Genomic DNA, 24,795 nt, shown 5'->3' with positions numbered 1-24,795 from the left:
GTCTGGTTCTGTAAGACTTGCATTTGTAGGAAAGGGGCAGCTTGTTTTCTTGAACTGTGATGGCTAGCATTCAGCATAAATCAATATCTCACAAATGAGAGGCAAATGCGAACTCATTTGAAAACAACAGGGTAGATTTTCCTTACACTCCTGCAATGGGTGAGGTAGATCCTACATGTTCAAAACTCCAATTAACCCTTACCCCACATGTACTCTTACAAACATCTCTGCAGTCTTCATGCAGTTCTGCAAGCGTCCATGCAGATCTCTCTTGCACATGACAATACACAGTCTCCAGAAGTAGGCTCTTAGCACACAGGCAGCTGCTTCTCCTGCACTCCCATGCTAAGTATTCAGCACTGTGTGGTATTTTAGATAGTAGTGTGTAACGCTACCACATTCAACATCACCAAGGCTCATTTCCTTTGCTCTAGTCTAATCACTCACCCAGGTTCCACATGCTCATGCTCTCATGTAGCTGCTGTTAGGACATGTGCTCTTTTCTGCCTCTCTAAACTATAAGGAAAATGTGTCAGGCTGTTACAGTAATTATCACTTGCAAAACCACAGTAGTAAATGTGCTTTGAAATTGCCAATCAAAAATCGTTTTCTGCCTAGAATCACACCATGAGTCTGTGTGCACAAAGGAATTGTTGTCAGAGATTTAATTCGTGTTGGTCTGGTTCTGTAAGACTTGCATTTGTAGGAAAGGGGCAGCTTGTTTTCTTGAACTGTGATGGCTAGCATTCAGCACAAATCAATATCTCACAAATGAGAGGCAAATGCTAACACATTTGAAAACAACAGGGTAGATTTTCCTTACACTCCTGCTATGGGTGAGGTAGATCCTACATGTTCAAAACTCGAATTAACCCTTAGCCCACATGTACTCTTATAAACATCTGTGCAGTCTTCATGCAGTTCTGCAAGCGTCCATGCAGATCTCTCTTGCACCTGACAATACACAGTCTCCTTAAGCACGCTCTTAGCACACAGGCAGCTGCTTCTCCTGCACTCCCATGCTAAGTATTCAGCACTGTGTGGTATTTTAGATAGTAGTGTGTAACGCTACCACATTCAACATCACCAAGGCTCATTTCCTTTGCTCTAGTCTAATCACTCACCCAGGTTCCACATGCTCATGCTCTCAAGTAGCTGTTAGGACATGTGCTCCTTTCTGCCCCTCTAAACTATAAGGAAAATGTGTCAGGCTGTTACAGTAATTATCACTTGCAAAACCACAGTAGTAAATGTGCTTTGAAATTGCCAATCAAATATTGTTTTCTGCCTAGAATCACACCATGAGTCTGTCTGCACACAGGAATTGTTGTCAGAGATTTAATTTGTGTTGCTCTTGTTCTGTAAGACTTGCACTCGTAGGAAAGAGACAGCTCATATGATATGTTTTGAAAAGCTCATAAAAAATATAGTAATATATTTAAATTACATAAAGGTATTTTTTTTAGTTTCTTTCAGGTATTGCTGAACAACACTGAAATAAATTAAAGATGCCTATGAAATCAAGAAAGAGAAAAGAACAGCAACAACATCTATATTTGAAGACAACTGGACAACAAAAATTAGTTGAAGTACCTCATGTTGGAAAAAAGAAAAAGCCTTCTGGTAAGCAGACTAAGGATTTTATAAAAAATATCCTCAAGCAAAGAAAAAATGTAGAAAATATATCCACTGCAAATAGTGTTTCAAGTAGAAAACAACAAGACAATCGACAGAATATACTAAATGCTAATGTACAATCAGAAGTAAGAAAGAATGAATTAAAAAGAAAAATAGATTTTGAAAACGTTCGTAGAAAAATGTTTCAGAGAAGAGTGATGTTCAATTTGCTAAAGGATGTGAAAAAATATAGGAAGAAAGCCAAATTTTATAAGAAAAAGAAACATATTGAATCAATTGTTGCAAAGGCTTTGGAATTAAAAAAGAACTATTCATTTTAATGTTGAACAGGATCCGTACATTAGATAAATTAGTGAAGGTAATGAAGTCAAAAAGAAAAAGAAAAAGAGAAGTGAAAAAAAAAACTTTTGTAAAGTGTTCTTAGGAGAATGGAAGCATAGTTCAAGTACTGAACCATTTTTTAATGAAGAGAGTTATCTTCAAAGTAATAGTTTGCTGCATGCAGTTGACACCAGTGGTCGAGCATATGAAGTTAAAGATGCTTGTGTAATGGAAAAGGAGAAAATGGTTCCTAGAAATGAGGAAGAAGTGTTAGCTGATGAGGTTATGGGGAGACGTCCTAAAGCCCCAGTGTACACTTGGAATTGTAGTAGTATTTGTACTGTACGACAGGAATCTATTGATAAATTTTGTGACTTTCTAAGAGAATATAGTAAAAAAAAGTGTAAAACAGAAGATTAAGGTGCTTCAAAGAGTAGATCCATGCAGAGTGAGAGAGAATACTGGTTTGCAAGGACATTCTCTGGCTTGTCTTCCTAGCAAAGTTTGTCAAAGTGTTTTTCACCATTTTAGGATGCTGGCAGTTCATCATACGGAAATGAGAAAGTTTGTGAGAAGATTGTATTTTGCTAAAAGTCCAGCACTAAAGTTACATGAGTTGAATAATGCTCTGTTCCGTGGAACTGTATCAGATGTGAAGAAGGTTTGTGAGGATATTGAGTTTTGTTACTTTGGTCCAGAGCAAGAAAGTGCAGGAAATGACACAGTTATTGAAGAAAATGTGGAAGAGAATGTAGAACCCACTGTTAGTAAAACATTTGAAGATCAAATGACAAAATTTACTATCATCTCTAATGAAAGAACAAATATTACTTGTATTTGTTGCCGGAGAAGCCATTATAAAACTCAAACAAGGAATGTTGATCTCTATATAAAAAGTGAAAAAGAAAATAATTCTAAGTGGAAGGATTTTGCTACATATTTGTTTCTGGAAAATTGTTTTGATTTGGGTGAAGATCAGCGTATTTGTAAATACTGTTATAACAAGTTAGAAGAAAATAAAATGCCAGCTAGAGCTGTACATAATAATTTAGAATTGGTTGATATTCCTGCAGAACTTAGTGATTTAAATACGTATGAGTCTATACTCATTCAATGTGTCCATCAGTTTCAGACTATAGTTCGTTTGGAGCCCAAAACAGGTAAATTACCTCCTTCAGATTTACAAAGAGGTTTAAAAGGAAGAGTTGTCTATTTGCCATTAGATTTGAAAAAAAATATTGAAACAATTGATGCAGATAGTTTGGAAACTGAACCATTAGTTATTCTGGTTAATGGTGTACCTACAAAGAATAAGAAAATTTGGCAGGAGCTGGTAGATGTACGAAAAGTACAAAGAGCAAATTTATATTTGAAAAGAAATAATAAATGGTATGAATCAATTTATATGGATGAAGATGAAGAATTTTTACTAGCAGACACAGGAATAACAACTGGGCAAATTGAAAAAGTGGATAAGTCAAAAGAAGAAGAAATTTATGAACATTTCTGCATGCATCCTCTTCATTCTAAAGAAGTTATGGGAAATACTATTGATCTGTTTCAGATGAAAAAAGCAAAAGGAACTTCCGTGAGTGTATGGGAGGAGAGCTTGGAAGCTCGTTGTTTTCCCCAGCTGTTTCCTACAGGAAAAGGTGGACGATATGATGAACGTCCAGTACAGATTCCTGCTTCTGAGTATCGGACTACAAGATTATATGCAGAAGATCCAATATTTCATCAAAGTATTCCTTATTTGTTCAATCTTTTATTTGAAAGTGACTTGTCTGCACTATCTTATGCAGTAAATCACATTTTAAAAACCGGAGTACATCTACATAATGTGTCTGCAAAGGATTTTCTGAACAAAGTGAAACAGCGAGATCATTTGGAATCTCAATTGATTAATCTTATGGCTTGTCAGCGTGGGACTAATGAATATTGGTACCGACTCCATGGAGAATTGAAATGTATGTTACGGAATTTAGGAACTCCTACATGGTTCCTTACCCGAAGCTGTGCTGAGTACGCTTGGGATGATTTACTGGATTTTCTTCGAGAGGCAAATTCAAATATTGAAAACATCCAATACAAGAGAGCAGGAGAATTGTGCTCATTGGATCCGGTTAATGTTTTCAGATATTTCAATCATAGATTTGAGGCTATGATGTCCTTCATCTGCAATAAAAAAGATCCACCTCTTGGAGAAGTTGTGGATTTCTTTTGGAGAAAAGAGTACCAAGCAAGAGGTGCTCCTCATATTCATATGCTGTTGTGGATCAAGGATGCCCCAAAATTTGGAACAGATTCTGATGATGCAGTTTTATCTTTCATTGAAGGATATGCAACATGTGCTATACCTAAAAGCACAGAAGAAAAAAACTTAAAAGAGCAAGTTTTACGTTTCCAAAGTCATCGGTGTGGAAAATACTGTCGACGAAAGTACAAGAGTAAAGATAAATTCTACACAAAATGTCGATTTGGATTTCCACGACCTGTTCTTTCAAAAGGAAGAGTAAACAGTTTTATGTCAGCTGTGCGACATACTATTACAAGAAAATCGCCTAAAAATACCTACAACCTAAGAAGAAAAGAAGAGTCAAAATATATAAATGACTACAACCCAGTCACTTTATCCATGTGGAATGCTAACATGGATATTCAGTATGTAGCTGACAATTCTATTGCTGTTGCTGGGTATGTCACATCTTACATCACTAAATCTGAGAAAACGGAAATGAAAGAGATGTGGGAAGAGATTTCTCACGAGAAGACTGTCAGTAAAAAGCTATACAGTTTCAGTTTAAAGATGTTATCGCATCGAGAAATTGGGTCATACGAATGCTCAGATAGGTTATCATCTGCAAGTCTATACTCCAAATCCAGAAGAATAATTTGGGTAAGTTTAGGCCTTGCAGGAATGCGAAATCGGGTATTGAAATCTATTCGAGAAATTGAATATTTAGCAGAGTACGAACCAGAAAGTACAGACATTTTAAGAACAAACATGTTGGACACATATTACCCAAAGAGAAGTCATCATCTTGAGAACATGTGTCTCTATGAAGTGCTGCAGAACTACATTTTTAAACGGAATACCACAGAAGACATCAACAATGGAAAATATAAAGTCATTGGTGAGGAAGGATGTTTGGTAAAACAAACAAAAGGAAGTTTGATTAATCACAGAAAGCTGAGTTGCGACACTACTGACAAGAAGGAATTTTACCACTTAGCACTTTTACACTTTTACAGTTGTTTAAACCATGGTGTTTAGAGGATGAATTACTTGGACATTTTGAAAGCTATGAAGATTCCTTTAATGCCTGCAAAGATACCATAAGAATGCAGTACTTTCACAACTTAAATGTTAAATGAAGAAATTGAACAAGAAGCAACAATTGCAGCTGAAGTAGCTAGAGACAGTTCTCAAGACAGTCAAAGTTCTGGGATGCTCAGTCAAGATCCTCTAGGACAACCAATCGTAGAAAATGAAGCTGCAATAGCCATGACTGAAGTGGAAACAGCTATGAATCGAGCTCAGGAAGATTTAATAGACTTACCAAATTTGGAACAACAACTGAATGATGAACAACAACAAATTTATGAGGAAGTCACAAAACAAATTGATCATGGATTACTACATGAAAATAAAGAGTGCTCATGCACATCATTTGAACCAATCAGAATGTATGTGAGTGGACAAGCTGGAACTGGAAAAAGTTTCTTAATTAAAGTAATTAGAAGCTACCCACAGAAAAAAACTGATTCAACTTTGTCTTGTGTTGTTACTGCTCCAACTGGGTTAGCAGCATATAACATAAAAGGAATTACCCTCCATCGTTTGCTAATGTTACCAGTAGAGCATGAGAACAAAATACAATACCACAAGCTAACAGGAGAAGCATGTTTTGAAGTTTCAAGAGTATTGAAAAAAATGAAAGTTCTCATTATTGATGAGGTAATCATGGTATCAAACTTAATGCTTGTGTTTGTGCATTTAAGAATGCAGCAAATTCTAAAGACAAACTATGACGTGCTATTTGGAGGAAAACATGTTATAGTTTTTGGGGATCTACTGCAGCTCACTCCAGTTAAAGGACAACCAGTATTTCATACTCTTACACATGAATACACGAAAAAGTCGTTAGGAAGTATAGCTAATGTGAATATTTGGACATACTTTGAGTACAAAGAACTCATTACCAATATGCGGCAAGCAAATGATGATGATTATGCAAGTATTCTCAAAGATATCAGAATTGGACTACTCACAGAACATGGCAGAAAAGCTTTACAGAGTCGATTGCTATGTAATTTGTTTCCAACAGAACAAATAGTTCCAGAGAAAATATACAAGAAAATTGCTGGAAAAAAGACTGTAATCTGCTTAATGCCAACACTACATGAATGCTCTATATTCAATCAAGAACTTTTGAAACTGGAAAATGAAGAGATTATAAAACTGGAAGCTGTGGTTAAAATACAGCATGAAGGAATAACTATTATATTGACAAGCAAATTGACAACTAAATTGGATTCTCAAGAGAAAAACATATCAAAAACAGCTGGTTTAGAAAAGAATCTTTATGTATGTATGAACTGTCGAGTAATTTTAAGACGTAATTTGGATGTAGAAAAAGGTTTAGTGAATGGAGCTATGGGTAAAGTTGTGGGTTTTGTTAATTATCAGAAAAAAGATGGAATTGAATTTAAAAAAATAAAATTTGATCAGATTGAAGAGGTTAAATACATTAGTCGTTGTTCAGTTCGTTTCTTGCTTGTGAAAGACTTGCATGTACGTAGGAAGCAGTTTCCGTTTTCTCTAGCATATGCTGTAACTATTCACAAATCTCAAGGATTAACTGTAGATAGTGCTTTTGTAAACATTGGATCTAGTGTGTTTAAAGAAGGTATGGCATATGTTGCTTTGTCACGCGTGGAAAAAATATCTGGTTTATTCATGATAGACTTTGATGAGTCAAAAGTTAGTGCTGATGCAAACTGTGTAAAGGAATATAATAGATTAAGAAGAAGCTATGCTCCTCTTTTAGGTCAGTATCCTGTGTTCGAAAAACGTGTTGTTTGTCGGAAAAGGAGAATTGAGAATATCTGTAATGAGGATGTACAGAAGAGTAAACAAATAGAGACTGATGTGATTGCAAGCAAAAAGAAAAAGGACAATGCTGAAGAGGATGTTGGTTGTCATTTTGAAAATAGCTCTGGTGTCAACTGCTACGCTAATGTAGTGCTGAATGTTGTATTTTATCTTGAGAGTTTGAAAGAGCAGATAATACTAAATCATGAAAAAAGATTCTGTTCTCTGCTGAGTTTCCTTTATGAGAAGCTGAGTAATGATACAACTAAAATAGAAAGTGCTTCTGATGTTAGAAATCTTTTAGATGTATGTTCTGGATGTACACAGTTTACTCAAAATGTCCAGCAAGATGCACAGGAATTCTTAATGTATATGCTTATGGTACTGGAAGATGAAGGTGTAGAAATAGAAAATATGTTTGGTCTCTCTTATAAATGGGAACATAGTTGTGAAAACTGTTTGAACACATGCAGCTCTAATGTTGATTCTGAAAGGTTCATATATTTAACATTACCAGAGAGTAAATCAGTGACTTTTAGTAAATTAGTTAAAGATGCAAATCACAACATGGAATGTTCTCAATGTAAATCAGAAATGTTATCAACGTTATTTTTAAAGAAATATGGACAGTATGTAATTTTAATGATGCAACGTTGTAGAGCTGATGGAACAAAAATGGACACTTTAATAAAGAAGTTTACAGGAAATCAATTATCAATATCAGGAAAAACTTTTGTTGCAGTTGCAATAATTTTCCATGATGGACCTTCTATAACTTGTGGTCATTAAACAGTTTATCTAAAATGTGAAAAAGGCTGGACACTGTGTAATGATTCTCAATTGATTTTCAAGCAACGTTTGCCTGCAGAATTACCAAATTCCTACTTAATTTTTCTAAAACCAAAATTTTAGATACAAATTGCAGCATCTGAAGAAACCATTATTTCGATTTTATAGGATTACCATTGGATATTTCACCTAAAAAGGATTTAAAAATTGCCATTTGGCCTCATGGAAAGGTAAATGTTTCTATTGTGGACTTCTTTGACAGATATTATTTTGGTGTATGTGCTTAAGTAACAAGATTTACAGACGTTATTTATTGCAAATAGTTATTGTTCTTAGAAGATATTTTTAATATATATGTTACATTTCTATCAAGGTATGTTTTACTGAGGATAGATTCAGGGCTTTTTTAAACAATCTTTCAGATTGTTTATTTTTTTGCCCGCTGTTAAATGATGAATACAATTGATATCACTATTTTCAGTGAAATTCAATATATTCTGAAAACAGCAAAAAAAGGGCAAAAAATTACTTTGTTAAATATGAAAATATGTGTACTGTATTCTAAAATGTATTGTTAAATATTACTACTTTTTTTCTTTTTTTTCAGATCTAGAAAGAAAATTTAGGAAATTGAATCCATTTTTCTTGTAATTAAAAAAAACATTTATTTCTAATTAAGTTATTTTGTTGGTCAGGTAAGTTTAAAATATCTGTATTTCTCACCCCTTCACTTTCATGCTCCCTTTTCTTCACTTCTCCTCACTCTGCTTTTCTCATTCCCCTTCCCTCTCTCTTCTTCCTTTACTGCTCTTTCATAACTCCCTCACTCCTTCTCTACCACTCCCCTAGGTTTACTGCCTCCATCACTATTTTTTCAACCATCTTTCTCTCCCAGTCTCCATATGTCTCAGTCATTCTAACTGCCTCACTCCTTCTCAGTTCCTTGCCCTCTGTCTCTGTTTCTGTCTCTCTCCCTTTGTCTGTCTTACCCTTAATTTCCTTAACATCTCTGTTTCTACCACTCCTCCTCTCTCCATCACTCATTTTCCATCTATGTTAATTTTTTAACCTTCTCCGTCATTCTCCTTCCCTCACCTTCCCTAACTGTCACTATCCTTTACTCATAGTCACTCCTATTCTCCTACTTCACTTCCTCCTGTCTGTATCTCACACCCCTTCACCTTTTCACATTCTTTCCTTCACTCTCCCTCACTCTCCTCTGCTCATTGAAATCCTGACTCCCTTTCTCTCACTCCGGTTTCCTAAATCCCTCCATCCCCTCACTCCCCATCTCTCACTTTCCCTTACCCCCTTTTCTAATCCTCATACCCCTTATCTCACCATCACTCCACTTCTCTTACTTTCAATCCCTTTACCCTGCTGTACTTCATCTGCTTCATCGGTTACTCCCTTTTCCTATCTCCCTCCCTTACTCCCCTTTTCTCACTCCCCCTCCATCACTCTCCATTACTCACTGCCATTCCCTTACTCATTCACTCTTCTTACCTGTATCCTCTACCCTTAGTCCTTTTGTTGCAGTCAGTCTTTCACTTCCCTTTCATGACTGATCATACTTTCCTTTTCTCACTCATTCTGTCTGTCCTTTTCTCCTATTCACTCAGTCATTTCAATCATTTCAATCATTCATGTATACACTACACATTCATTCAATACAATTACAACACAGTATATTAGAAATATAGCTCTTCTTGGAAAAGTGAAGTGAGTTCTGAAAAGAACTGTTTTTTTGTCTTGTTTGATTTTTTTAGAGCACCAAAAAAAAACTGTTCAACAGGAACAAAAACAATAAATGAAAAAAATTACGGGCTGGAGCATGTGTCCTGCTGTATTTTGTTTTCGATCAAGTTAATACTGCTCTCAGCGTAGCAAAGAACAGCATTGCACACATTACAATGTATGTGCACCTTCTGGAAAAGTGGGCGGATGTCCAGTGACCTGGTACACGGAGAATCTGCGGCCGCAGATGATGTGCTCGGCTGAGCATGTGGAGGGTTGTCTCTTAGGGCTCTATTTGACTCTCGAGCATAAGGTACAGGATGCACTGTCTTGCAGTGTCTCAACATTGAATAAATACTAAACGAGAATTTCTTGGTGGGATCTCCTCTGGATAACACACTTCCACAAATAGTGCATGTCACCTTCGGGGCATTGACCTTCTTTTGGCCCTCTGGAAAGGTGAAGAATTTCCAGATAAAAGAGTCTTTTTGTTTGGTCTGCCTTGGTGGTACCACAAAGGTCTCCTCCTCACTCCCTGAAGTAGACTGCTGTTCTGCAATTTTCAAGTAAAATTGTACTAGAATAGCTGTTCAGCTCCTTGTCCCAGGAAATAAGAAGAAATAGTGAGGGGAGTGGGTGTGGTGTTTGAAGATTCTGGAACAGAAACTACTATGAACCAATTAAAAGTGTTGTTTCGTAATCACATGACTTGCCGTGCGCGCACGGTGCTCGCACGTATGCGCGCACAGTGCACGCACGCATCAGAAATGAATTACTTTTAACCCGATTTCTAAAACATGAAAAGGAGCAGGGAAGACACTCCCTGACCCCCTAGTCCTTCTCAGGGGGTCCCTAAAGGCCCTCGTAAATCAAGAAAAACCATTTTGTTTAATAAAAAAAATTGACGGTGCGCGCACGGTGCACGCACCGTGAAAAACCCTTGAAAAAAAACCAAACATTTTAAACTGTTTATAAGTTTATAGAAGATATTAACTATGCTGTTCAACTTTATCCAAATTCAAAATAAAGAGCTGAGCCATTACATATTACAGGATACAGTCAATCTATAACTATATACATAGGTAGTTTATTGTAAAATAAATATATAAAAAAAATAATAATACATACATAAATTAGCATTTAAAAAACCTTACAAATTCACTAAAAAAAACATAGGTTTCACACATGTTATAGTTAGAAATTAGCATTTAAAAAACCTTGCAAATTCACTGAAAAAACCATAGGTTTCACACACGTTATAGTTAGGAATTAGCATTTAAAAAACCTTGCAAATTCACTGAAAAAACCATAGGTTTCACACACGTTATAGTTAGGAATTAGCATTTAAAAAACCTTGCAAATTCACTGAAAAAACCATAGGTTTCACACACGTTATAGTTAGGAATTAGCATTTAAAAAACTTTGCAAATTCCCTGAAAAAACCATAGGTTTCACACATGTTATAGTTAGCTGGACATTTCACTCGTACAAAACCATTGAAATTCCCCCGTTATAGTTAGTGCAGGCAACTATAACTCACGTGACCGCAATCCTCTGCTGATAACGTCAGATATTACATCACTGATGACGTATGTGTCTTGCTGAAAAATTAATATTTGTAATATATGTATAGCTAAAGATTAATGGAAGAAGACATGGGTAAATAAGTGGCTAAATACAGTGATGTAATATCTGACGTCATGAGCAGAGGATTGCGGTCGCGTGAGTTATAGTTGCCTGCACTAACTATAACGGGGGAATTTCATTGGTTTTCACGAGTGAAATGTCCTGCTAACTATAACATGTGTGAAACCTATGGTTTTTTCAGTGAATATATATATATATATATTCACTGAAAAAACCATAGGTTTCACAGACGTTATAGTTAGCTGGACATTTCACTCGTAAAAAACCAATGAAATTCCCCCGTTATAGTTAGTTAAGCTAACTATAACTCGCGCACCCGCAATCCACTGCTGATGACGTCACATATAACATCACGCATGACATGGTCACTGACATCACTCATGACATCACTGATGACATCTCAAATGACATCACTGATGACATCACTGATGACATCATCCAGTGAATGTGTGTTTTTCTGAAAATTAAATATGTTTTATATATGTATATGTCAAGGTCAATGGAAGAATAAATGGGTATATAAGTGTCTAAATGGATGATTTGTTTTTTAAAAATTGATTGTGTAACTGACTGATTAAGTGTATCATGGTGAATACATGGCTTAGTGAGTAATGTTTAAATATGTAAATATCTGTATCAGTCTCTCACTTTGTGTATAAGTGGCTGCATGGGTTGGTGAGTAGCTACATGAGTGTCCATATAGGTTATTAGTTGGTTTTTTGAGTATCAGTCTGAGTGTCTGCATGGTTCGGTGGGGGGTTTTACGTAGTGCATAGGTGCATGAATGAGTGACTGACTGTTTGTATGTGTTGAAGACAGCATGTGTGCAGGACTTTATGGGTGGATGAGTGTGTGTATGGGTGTGTTAGTGAGTGATAGACTGTCTCAATAGTGTCTTTATGAGTAACTACATATGTTTTAAATTAGTATATGTGACTATTGGTGTATATAAGTGAGTATATGTGAGAGTGAGAGATTGAAAGAGTTCCTGTATGAATAAGTATGTGTTTCTATAAGTGATTGTTTAAAAGACTAAGTATGTGTAAGTTTCCATAGAAGTAAGTGTGGTGGTGTGTGTATAGCTGCATATGCAAGTAAATGGATGTTTGATTCTTTATTAGCATGAGTGACTATGTGTGTGAGTAACTCTATGGATGAGTGGCATTGTGCAACAGGATGTACAGGTGTATGAGCACATATGAGTAAGTACATGTATGAGTGACTGTATAGGACTGTTGGTGAATGAGTGGATGTGTATGTGGATCTTAAAATTACTGAATAGGTTGTTGTAACTGATATTGGTAGGTCCATTGTTTTGAAAATTTTAGTCTCTATTTTTGAATGTGTGTATCAAAGGTTATATTAGGGTGAGAGGACGTCTGCCACTCTATCACAAGGATGATGTCATCAGTGATGTCATCAGTGATGTCATTTGAGATGTCATCAGTGATGTCATGAGTGATGTCAGTGACCATGTCATGAGTGATGTTATATGTGACGTCATCAGCAGTGGATTGCGGGTGCGCGAGTTATAGTTAGCTTAACTAACTATAACGGGGGAATTTCATTGTTTTTTTACGAGTGAAATGTCCAGCTAACTATAACGTCTGTGAAACCTATGGTTTTTTCAGTGAATTTGCAAGGTTTTTAAAATGAAAATTCCTAACTATAACGTGTGTGAAACCCATGGTTTTTTCAGTGAATTTGTATGGTTTTTTAAATGCTAATTCTTATATTTAACGTGTGTGAAATTATTCTTTTTTTTTCTTTTTGCAAGGTTTTTTACTTCTTTTTTTTTTTTACTTTATATTCTCTTTAAACACTATGGTAAAAATTTTAAAATTCTGCAATATAAAATTTTTCACCTTTTTTTTAACCAAACAGGTAAGATATAGTAGTATAACATAGTGAATCTTTTTTTTTTTTACGTGCGCGTACGGTAAGCTTACCGTAAGCGCACGTGTCGCTTTACGAACGTAATATTTCTACTCTGTTTGCGTATAGTTACGCAATTTACGTAGACGTCCGTACTGCGTACGCGACGCGTAAGCGCATACGTTACACGCGCACGTTACGCGGAAGTGTTGGAGCGTGCCTGTTATGCGCATGCGCGTGTCTTTTATACGCGCATGCGTACTTTTACCGTAAGCGCTCCGTAAGCGTAACGTACGCGCACGGTTGGTCATGTGATCAAGAAACAGCACTTTTGATTGGTTTAAAGTACTTTCAGTTCTAGAACTCTCCTACACCACACCCATTCCCCTCATTTCTGCTTGTGATCCCTTAGGAGAAGGAGCTGAGTTGTCTTTGTGATACGATGGCAGAACAGCAGTCCTCTTCTGAGAGTGAGCCAGGTAGCAGCATCATCAGAGAGAGAAGGAGGAAACAAAAGACTTCTTTTGTATTGGAATATTTCACCTATCCAGAGGGGCAGAAAAAGGTAAATGCTCCTTTAGTCACCTGCTCACTTTGTGAGCGTGTCTTATCTAGAGGGAATCCTAGGAAGAAGTATTCCTTTGGAAATCACTCTATGGTTAGACACATTAAGGATAAACATCCCAGGACTTATGCTAGACATACTGGAGAAACATCTCCAGTACGTCACCCAAGCACACCTGCAGATGCTCAGCCGAGTACTTCTTCGGCAGCTCAGCCGAGCACTTCCTCTGCGGTGGGAGCATCACCCTTTTCTGGTCCTCTGGATATAAACCCTCGTTTTGGGAGGGTTACAATGAGGTGCACAAGATGTCATGGCCTAATTGTTCATGCGGAGACCAGTGTTTCCCTCATAAACAATAGGATAGACCAGCACATCTGTGGTCCTTGGTAGTATTCCCATTCTTTCTTTCCTCTTTCCCTTTATGAACACAACGGTTCTTTTAAGAGCCAACCTTACTTCTTAACTTTTTTAAAAAAATTTTAATTGACTTTTTTTATTTTATTTTTTTTACCGTGCGCGTACGGAACGCGCATTTTTTTTTTTTTTTTAAAAACCCCTCAAAAATGTAATCACCCTACAAGGTCCATGAGGGACTACTACAGAAATGAAAAAAACATAGACAAGAGTAGTGAAAAAAGTGAGCATTAAAGTAAATGGGTGATAATTCCTGAAATTTCACACTTACCTGACAAAGAAAATAACTAAAAGAAAAATAAGTGATTTATTTTACTTTGTGAAAAGAAGTTTATTTTTATATTTTTCCTTTCTCAATCTGTAAAAAAAGAAAAATGTATTAATATTTAACAATACTTTTTAGAATACAGTGCACATATTTTCATTTTTCATTAAACATATTTTTGCCCTTTTTTTGCTGTTTTCAGAATATATTGCATTTTACTGTAAATCGTAAAAGCAATTGCATTCATCACTTAACAGCGGGCAAAAAAAATAACAATCACAAAGATTGTTTAAAAAAAGCCCATAATCTCTTCTCATTAAAACATACCGTAATATAATCCTCACGTAAAAACAATCACTAATTTCAGTAAATATTGTCCGAAAATTCTGTTGCATAAGCATATTCACCAAAATAATTTTTGTCAAAGAAGTGCACAATGCAAATTATTACCTTTCCGTACGGCCAAATGGTAATTTTTATAATAATATTTGATGACATTTCCGATGGTAATCCAATTAAATGTAAATAATGTTTTGTACAGATGTTGTAATTTCTGTCTAAAATTTTGGTTGCAGAAAAATTAAATAGGAATTTGCTAAATCAAAAGGCAAACGTTGCTTGAAAACCAACTGAGAATCATTACACAGTGTCCCGCCTTTTTCACATTTAAGAAAAACTGTGTAATGAACAGAAGTTACAATAGGCCCATCATGGAAAATTATTGCAACTGTGACAAAAGTTTTTCCAGAAATTGATAATTGCTGTCCTGTAAATTTCTTTATTAAAGTGTCCAATTTTGTTCCTTCAGCTCTACAACGTTGCATCATTAAAATTACATACTGTCCATAATTCTTTAAAAATAACGTTGAAAACATGTCTGATTTACATTTAGAATATTCCATGTTGTGATTGGCATCTTTAACTAATTTACTAAAAGTCACTGATTTAGTCTCTGGCAATGTTAAATAGATAAACCTTTCTGAATCAACATTAGAGCTGCATGTGTAGAAACAGTTTTCACAACTATGTTCCCATTTATAAGACAGACCAAACATATTTTCTATTTCTACCCCTTCATCTTCAAGTACCAAAAGAATGTACATGAAGAATTCCTGTGCATCTTGCTGGACTTTTTGTGAAAACTGTGTTCGTCCTGAACAAACATCTAATAGATTTCTAATTTCATTTGTACTTTCTATTTTTGCTTTATCAACACTCAGCTTCTCATAAAGACGACTTAGCACAGAACAGAATCTTTTTTCATGATTTTCTGTTATCTGCTCAAGCAAACTTTCAAGATAAAAAACAACATTTAGCACTACATTAGCATAGCAGTTGACACCAGAGCTATTTTCAAAATGGAAACCAACAACCTGTTCAACATTGTCCTTTTTCTTTTTGCTTGCAATCACATGACTCTCTTTTTGTTTTCTCTTCTCTACATCCTCATTACAGATATTCTCAAATCTCCTTTTCCGATAAACAACACGTTTCTCCAACACAGGATACTGACCTAAATGAGGAGCATAGGTTCTTCTTAATCTATTATACTCCTTTACACAATTTGCATCTGCACTAACTTTTGAGTCATCAAATTCTATCATGAATAAACCAGATAATGTTTTCACTCGTGACAAAGCAACATATGCCATACCTTCTTTGAACACAGTAGATCCAATGTTTACAAATGCACTATCAACAGTTAATCCTTGACACTTGTGAATAGTTACAGCATATGCTAGAGAGAATGGAAACTGCTTCCTACGTACATATAAGTTTTTCACAAGCAAAAAACGGACTGAAGAACGACAAATGTTTATTACCTCTTCAATCTGATCAAATTTTATTTTTAAATACTCAATGCCTTCTTTTTTCTGGTAGTTAACAAAACCCACAACTTTACCCATAACTCCATTTACTAATCCTTTTTCTACATCCAAATTTCTCCTTAAAAATACTCGACAGTTCATGCAAAGATATACATTTTTTTCTAATCCAGCTGTTTTCAAAATGTTCTTCTCTAGAGAATCCAGTTTATTTTTCAGTTCGCCTGTTAATGTAATTGTAATTCTTTCATGTTGGATTTCGTCCACTGCTTCCATTTTCTTAATCTCTTCCTTTTCCAATTTCAAAAGTTCCTCATTGAATATTGAACATTCACGTAGTGTTGGCATTAAGCAGATTACAGTATTTTTTTCTGCAATGTTCTTGTATATTTTCTCTGCAACTATTTCTTCATTTGGAAATAAATTATGTAGCAATCGACTCTCTAAAGCTTTTCTGGCATGTTCTGTGAGTAGTCCAATTCTGATATCTTTTAGAATACTTCCATATTCTTCATCGTTTGCTTGTCTCATATTGGTAGTGAGTTCTTTGTACTCAAAGAATGACCAAATATTCGCATTACCAATGCTTCCTAATGACTTCTTCGTGTCCTCATGTGTCACAGTATTAAACACTGGTTGTCCTTTAACTGGAGTGAGCTGCAGTAGATCCCCAAAAACATGTTTTCCTCCAAATAGCACGTAATAGTCTCTTTTTAGAATTTGCTGCATTCTTAAATGCACAAAGGCAAGCATTAAGTTTGATACCATGCTTACCTCATCAATAATGAGAACTTGCATCTTCTTCAACACTCTTGAAACTTCGAAACATGCTTCGCCAGTTAGCTTGTGATATTCTATTTTGTTCTTATGCTCCACTGGTAACATTAGCAAGCGATGGAGAGTAATTCCTTTAATATTATATGCTGCTAATCCAGTTGGAGCAGTAACAACACAAGACAAAGTTGAATCAGTTTTTTGCTGTAGGTAGCTTCTGATGACTTTAATTAAGAAACTTTTCCCAGTTCCAGCTTGTCCACTAACATATAACCTAATTGGTTCAAATGCTGTGCATGTGCACTCTTTAATTTCATGTAGTAATCCGTGATCAATTTTTTTTCTGACTTCTTCATAAATTTGTCGTTGTTCTTCATTCAGTTGTTTTTCAAAATCTGGTAATTCTATTAAATCTTCCTTTGCTTGATTCATAGCCGTTTCCACTTCAGTCATGGCTATTGCAGCTTCATTTTCTACGATTGGTTGTCCTAGGGGATCTTGACTGAGCGTTCCAGAACTTTGGCTGTCTTGAGAACTATCTCTAGCTACTTCAGCTGCAATTGTAGCTTCCTGTTCAATTTCTTCGTTTAACATTTGGACATAATTCCTGAAAATACTGCATTCAATGGTATCTTTACATGCATTAAATGAATCCTCATAGCTTTGAAATTCTCCAAGTAGTTCGTCCTCTGAACGCCATGGTTTAAACAACTGTAAAAGTGCCAAGTAGTAAAATTCCTTTTTGTCAGTAGTGTCACAACTCAGCTTCCTGTGATTAATCAAACTTCCTTTATTTGCTTCACTAAACATCCTTCCTCACCAATGACTTTATATTTTCCATTGTTGATGTCTTCTGTGGCTTTCCGTGAAAAAATGTAGTTCTGCAGCAGTTCATAGAGACACATGTTCTCAAGATGATGACTTCTTTTTGGGTAATATGTGTCCAACATGTTTGTTTTCAAAATATCTGTACTTTCTGGGTCGTTTTCGGCCAAATATTCAATTTCTCCAACAGATTTCAGTACCCGATTTCGCATTCCTGCAAGGCCTAAACTGACCCAAATTATTCTTCTGGATTTCAAGTAAAGACTTGCAGATGATAACCTATCTGAACATTCGTAGGATCCAATTTCTCGATGCGTTAACATCTTCAAACTGAAACTGTACAGCTTCTTACTGACACTCTTCTCGTGAGAAATCTCTTCCCACATTTCCTTCAATTCCGTTTTCTCAGATTTAGTAATGTACGATGTGACATACCGAGCAACAGCAATAGAATTGTCTGCCACATACTGAATATCCATGTTTGCATTCCACATGGATAAAATGACTGGGTTGTAGTCATTTATATATTTTGACTCTTCTTTTCTTCTCAGGTTGTACGTATTTTTGGGAGATTTTCTTGTAATAGTATGTCGCACAGCTGACATAAAACTGTTGACTCTTCCTTTTGAAAGAACAGGTCTAGGAAATCCAAATCGACATTTTGTGTAGAATTTATCTTTGGTCTTGTACTTCCGTCGACAGTATTTTCCACACCGATGACTTTGGAAAAGTAAAACTTGCTGTTTTAACTTTTTCTCCTCTGTGCTTTTAGTTATAGCACATGTTGCATATTGTTCAATGAAAGATAACACTGCTTCATCAGCATCTGTTCCAAATTTTGGAGCATCCTTGATCCACAACAGCATGTGAATGTGAGGAGCACCTCTTGCTTGGTACTCTTTTCTCCAAAAGAAATCCAAAACTTCTCCAAGTGGTGGATTTTTTTTGTTGCAGATAAAGGACATCATAGCCTCAAATCTATGATTGAAATATCTGCAAACATTAACCGGATCCAATGAGCACAGTTCTCCTGCTGTCTTGTATTCAATGTTTTTAATGTTTGAATTTGCCTCTCGTAGAAAATCCAGTAAATCATCCCAAACGTATTCGGCGCAGCTTAGGGTTAGGAACCATGTTGGAGTTCCTAAATTCCGTAACATACATTTCAATTCTCCATGGCGTCTGTACCAATATTCATTCGTCCCACGCTGACAAGCCATCAGATTGATCAATTGTGATTCCAAATGATCATCTCGCTGCTGCACTTTGTTCATAAAATCCTTAGCAGACACATTATGTAGATGTGTTCCACTTTTTAAAATGTGGTTTCCTGCATAAGATAGTGCAGACAAGTCACTTTCAAATAACAGATGGAACAAATAAGGAATACTTTGACGAAATCTGGGATCTTCTGCATATAATCTTGTAGTCCGATACTCAGAAGCAGGAATCTGAACTGGACGTTCATCATATCGTCCACCTTCTCCTGTAGGAAACAGCTGGGGAAAACATCGAGCTTCCAAACTCTCCTCCCATACACTCACAGGAGTTCCTTGTGCTTTTTTCATTTGAAATAGATCAATGGTGTATGCCATTACTTCTTTTGAATGAAGAGGATGTATGCTGAAATGTTCATAAATTTCTTCTTCTTTTGACTTGTCAACTTTTTCAATTTGCCCAGTTGGTGTGTCTGTGTCTCCTACTAATTCTTCTTCATCTTCATCCATATAAATGGCTTCATACCATTTATTATTCCTTTTCAAATATAAATTTGCTCTTTGTACTTTCCGAACATCTACCAATTCCTGCCAAATTGTCTTATTCTTTGTAGGTACACCATTAACCAGAATAACTAATGGTTCAGTTTCCAAATTTTCTGTGTCAATAGTTTCCATATTTTTTTTCAAATCCAACGGCAAATAGACAACTCTTCCTTTTAAACCTCTCTGTAAATCTGAAGGAGGTAATTTGCCTGTTTTTTGCTCCATACGTACTATGTTCTGGAACGGATGAACACATTGAATGAGTATAGACTCATACGTATTTAAATCAGAAAGTTCAGCAGGAACTTCAACCAATTCTAAATTATTATGTACAGCTCTAGCTGGCATTTTATTTTCTTCCAACTTGTTGTAACAGTATTTACAAATACGATGATCTTCACCCAAATCAAAACAATTTTCAAGAAATATATATGTTGCAAAATCCTTCCACTTATAATTATCTTCTTCTTCACTTTTTTTGTAGAGATCAACATTCCTTGTTTGGATTTTGTAATGGCTTCTCCGGCAACAAATACAAGTAATATTTGGTCTTTCATTAGAGATGATAGCAAATTTTGTAATTTGATCTTCAAATTTCTTACTTACGGAGGGTTCTACATTCTCTTCCACATTTTCCTCAATAACTGTGTCATTCCCTGCACTTTCTTGTTCTGGCCCAAAGTAACAAAACTGAATCTCATCAGTAACCTTCTCAACATCTGATACAGATCCACGAAACAGAGCTTTATTCAACTCATTTAACTTTAGTGCTGGACTTTTAGCAAAATACAATCTTCTTACAAATTTCCTAATTTCAGTATGATGAACTGCCAGCATCCTAAAATGGTGAAAAACACTTTGACAAACTTTCCTAGATAATCAAGCCAGAGAGTGACCTTGCAAACCAGTATTCTCTCTCACTCTGCATGGATCTAGTCCTTGAAGCACCTTAATCTTCTGTTTTACACTCTTTTTACTATATTCTCTTAATAACTCACGTAATTTATCAATAGATTCCTGTCGCAAAGTACAAATACTACTACATTTCCAAGTATACACTGGAGCTTTAGGACGTCTCCCCATAGCCTCATCTGCAATCACTTCTTCCTCATTTCTTGGAACCATTTTCTCCTTTTCCATTATACAACCATCCTTAACTTCATATGCTCGACCACTGGTGTCAACTGCATGCAGCAAACTATTACTTTGAAGATAACTCTCTTCATTAAAAAATGGTTTAGTACTTGAACTATGCATCCATTCTCCTAAAAACACTTTACAAAAGTTATTTCTTTTTACTACTCTTTTCTTTTTGCTTTGTGACTTCATTACATTAACTATTTTTTCTAATGTACGCATCCTGTTCAAAATTAAAATGAATAGTTTCCTTTTTAAATTTAAAGCCTTTTCTGCAATGGCTTCAATATCTTTTTTTCTCTTTAAAAATGTTGCTCTTTTCTTATATTTTTTCACATCTTTTAGCAAATTGGACATCACTCTTCTCTGAAACATTTTCCTACGGATCTCTTTAAATGCTGATTTTCTTTTCAAGTTAATTATTTTAGCTTCTGCTTGTACATTAGCATTTTGTAAATTTTCACTATTCTCCTGTTGTTTTCTACTTGAAACAGTTTTTCCAATGGGGGCATTTTTAAAATTTTTCCTTTTTTTGAATATATTTTTTTAAAATTGCTTTCTCTGCTTACCAGAAGACTTTTTCTTTTTCCCAACATGAGCATCTTCAACTAACTTGGGTCCTCCAGTTGTCTTCAAATAAACCTTTTTTTCTGTTGTTTTCTTTGTCTTGATTTTATAGGCATCTTTTATTTTCTTCACTGCTCTGCAGCAATACCTGAAAGAAACTAAAAAAAAATACCTTTTTTGTAATTTAAATATATTACTATTTTTGTTATGATCATTTCTTTTCAAATAACACTATCTATCCCTTTCCTACAAGTGAAAAACACAAGAAAACCAACATGAATGTAATCTTTAAGATCAATTCCTGTTTTCACACAGACTCTTGGTGAAATTCTAGACAGAACACGATATTTCTTTTGCAATTCAAAAGCACACTTTTTTTTTTTTTTTGTTGCAATTATTAATTACTCTAACAGTCTGACACATTTTCTTTATAGTTTACAGAGGCAAAACACCGCACATGTGCAATCTGCTTTTTCCGAGCATATACATGTGTAACCTGGTATACTGACGGCACTCCTGCAAAGATAATGAACCTTGGTGATGTTGAATGCATTAGCATTTGTCAGGGGGTCCAAAAATGCCATAAAAGACTCATGCTGTGACTTTACGCAGAAAATGAAATTTGCTTGCCAATTTCAAAGCACAGTTACTACTGATTTTTTCCTCCAAGCGTTAATTACTCTAACAGTCGCATACATTTTCATTACAGTTTTCTGAAACAGAAAAGAGCACATGTGCAAACAGCTTTTTGAGACCATGTTCATGTGTGACCTTGGTGACTGACTACACTCCAGCAAAAGAAATCAGCCTTTGTGATGTTGAATGTATTAGCGTGACTCACTGCTTCCATGAAACACCAGTCTCTTGTGAATACTCAGCCAGATTCTACAGGATAAACTGCTGGGTGTGTGCTAACAGTCTGCTTATGCAGACTGTGTATTTTCAGTAGCAAGAGACATACGTATGGTTACTTCCCAAAAGAAACAGAGAGACTCCAAATACCTCTGTGACAGCAATTCCACTATGCTCACAGCCTCATGCTGTGATTTTAATGCGTAAAATGAAATTTGCTTGCCATTTTCAAAGCACACTTACTACAGTTTTCTGTGTTTTTAGGCAGAAAACGAAATCTGCTTGCCAATTTCAAAGCACACTTAGTACTGTTTTTTTCCTCCTAGCGTTAATTACTCTAACAGTCTGATACATTTTCATTACAGTTTTCTGAAACAGAAAAGAGCACATGTGCAAACAGCTTTTTGAGGCCATGTACATGTGTGACCTTGGTGACTGACTACACTCCAGCAAAATAAATCAGCCTTAGTGATGTTGATTGTATTAGCGTGACTCACTGCTTCCATGAAACAGCAGTCTCTTGTGAATACTCAGCCAGATTCTACAGGATAAACTGCTGGGTGTGTGCTAACAGTCTGCTTATGCAGACTGTGTATTTTCAGTAGCCACAGACATACGCATGGTTACATCCCAAAAGAACCAGAGAGACTCCAAATACCTCTGTGACAGCAATTCCACTATGCTCACAGCCTCATGCTGTGATTTTATGCGTAAAATGAAATTTGCTTGCCATTTTCAAAGCACACTTACTACAGTTTTCTGTGTTTTTAGGCAGTAAACGAAATTTGCATGTCAATTTCAAAGCACACTTAGTACTGTTTTTTTCCTCCAAGCGTTAATTACTCTAACAGTCGCATACATTTTCATTACAGTTTTCTGAAACAGAAAAGAGCACATGTGCAAACAGCTTTTTGAGACCATGTTCATGTGTGACCTTGGTGACTGACTACACTCCAGCAAAAGAAATCAGCCTTTGTGATGTTGAATGTATTAGCGTGACTCACTGCTTCCATGAAACACCAGTCTCTTGTGAATACTCAGCCAGATTCTACAGGATAAACTGCTGGGTGTGTGCTAACAGTCTGCTTATGCAGACTGTGTATTTTCAGTAGCAAGAGACATACGCATGGTTACATCCCAAAAGAACCAGAGAGACTCCAAATACCTCTGTGACAGCAATTCCACTATGCTCACAGCCTCATGCTGTGATTTTATGCGTAAAATGAAATTTGCTTGCCATTTTCAAAGCACACTTACTACAGTTTTCTGTGTTTTTAGGCAGTAAACGAAATTTGCATGTCAATTTCAAAGCACACTTAGTACTGTTTTTTTCCTCCTAGCGTTAATTACTCTAACAGTCTGATACATTTTCATTACAGTTTTCTGAAACAGAAAAGAGCACATGTGCAAACAGCTTTTTGAGGCCATGTACATGTGTGACCTTGGTGACTGACTACACTCCAGCAAAATAAATCAGCCTTAGTGATGTTGAATGTATTAGCGTGACTCACTGCTTCCATGAAACAGCAGTCTCTTGTGAATACTCAGCCAGATTCTACAGGATAAACTGCTGGGTGTGTGCTAACAGTCTGCTTATGCAGACTGTGTATTTTCAGTAGCCACAGACATACGCATGGTTACATCCCAAAAGAACCAGAGAGACTCCAAATACCTCTGTGACAGCAATTCCACTATGCTCACAGCCTCATGCTGTGATTTTATGCGTAAAATGAAATTTGCTTGCCATTTTCAAAGCACACTTACTACAGTTTTCTGTGTTTTTAGGCAGTAAACGAAATTTGCATGTCAATTTCAAAGCACACTTAGTACTGTTTTTTTCCTCCAAGCGTTAATTACTCTAACAGTCTGATACATTTTCATTACAGTTTTCTGAAACAGAAAAGAGCACATGTGCAAACAGCTTTTTGAGACCATGTACATGTGTGACCTTGGTGACTGACTACACTCCAGCAAAATAAATCAGCCTTAGTGATGTTGATTGTATTAGCGTGACTCACTGCTTCCATGAAACAGCAGTCTCTTGTGAATACTCAGCCAGATTCTACAGGATAAACTGCTGGGTGTGTGCTAACAGTCTGCTTATGCAGACTGTGTATTTTCAGTAGCAAGAGACATACGCATGGTTACTTCCCAAAAGAAACAGAGAGACTCCAAATACCTCTGTGACAGCAATTCCACTATGCTCACAGCCTCATGCTGTGATTTTATGCGTAAAATGAAATTTGCTTGCCATTTTCAAAGCACACTTAGTACTGTTTTTTTCCTCCAAGCATTAATTACTCTAACAGTCGCATACATTTTCATTACAGTTTTCAGACACAGAAAACAGCACATGTGCAAACAGCTTTTTGAGACCATGTACATGTGTGTCCTTGGTGACTGACTACACTCCAGCAAAAGAAATCAGCCTTAGTGATGTTGAATGTATTAGCGTTACTCACTGCTACCTGAAACACCACTCACTTGTGAATACTAAGCATGATTCTACATGATAAACTGCTGGGTGTGTGCTAACAGTCTGCTTATGCAGACTGTGTATTTTCAGTAGCAAGAGACATACGCATGGTTACTTCCCAAAAGAACCAGAGAGACTCCAAATACCTCTGTGACAGCAATTCCACTATGCTCACAGCCTCATGCTGTGATTTTACGCATAAAATGAAATTTGCTTGCCATTTTCAAAG

Source organism: Triturus cristatus, chromosome 2_2 (assembly GCF_964204655.1).
Source record: "Triturus cristatus chromosome 2_2, aTriCri1.1, whole genome shotgun sequence".
In the NCBI taxonomy this organism is placed as follows: Eukaryota; Metazoa; Chordata; class Amphibia; order Caudata; family Salamandridae; genus Triturus; species Triturus cristatus.
The sequence above is the reverse complement of the archived record's forward strand: the minus strand, read 5'-3'. Positions refer to the sequence as shown.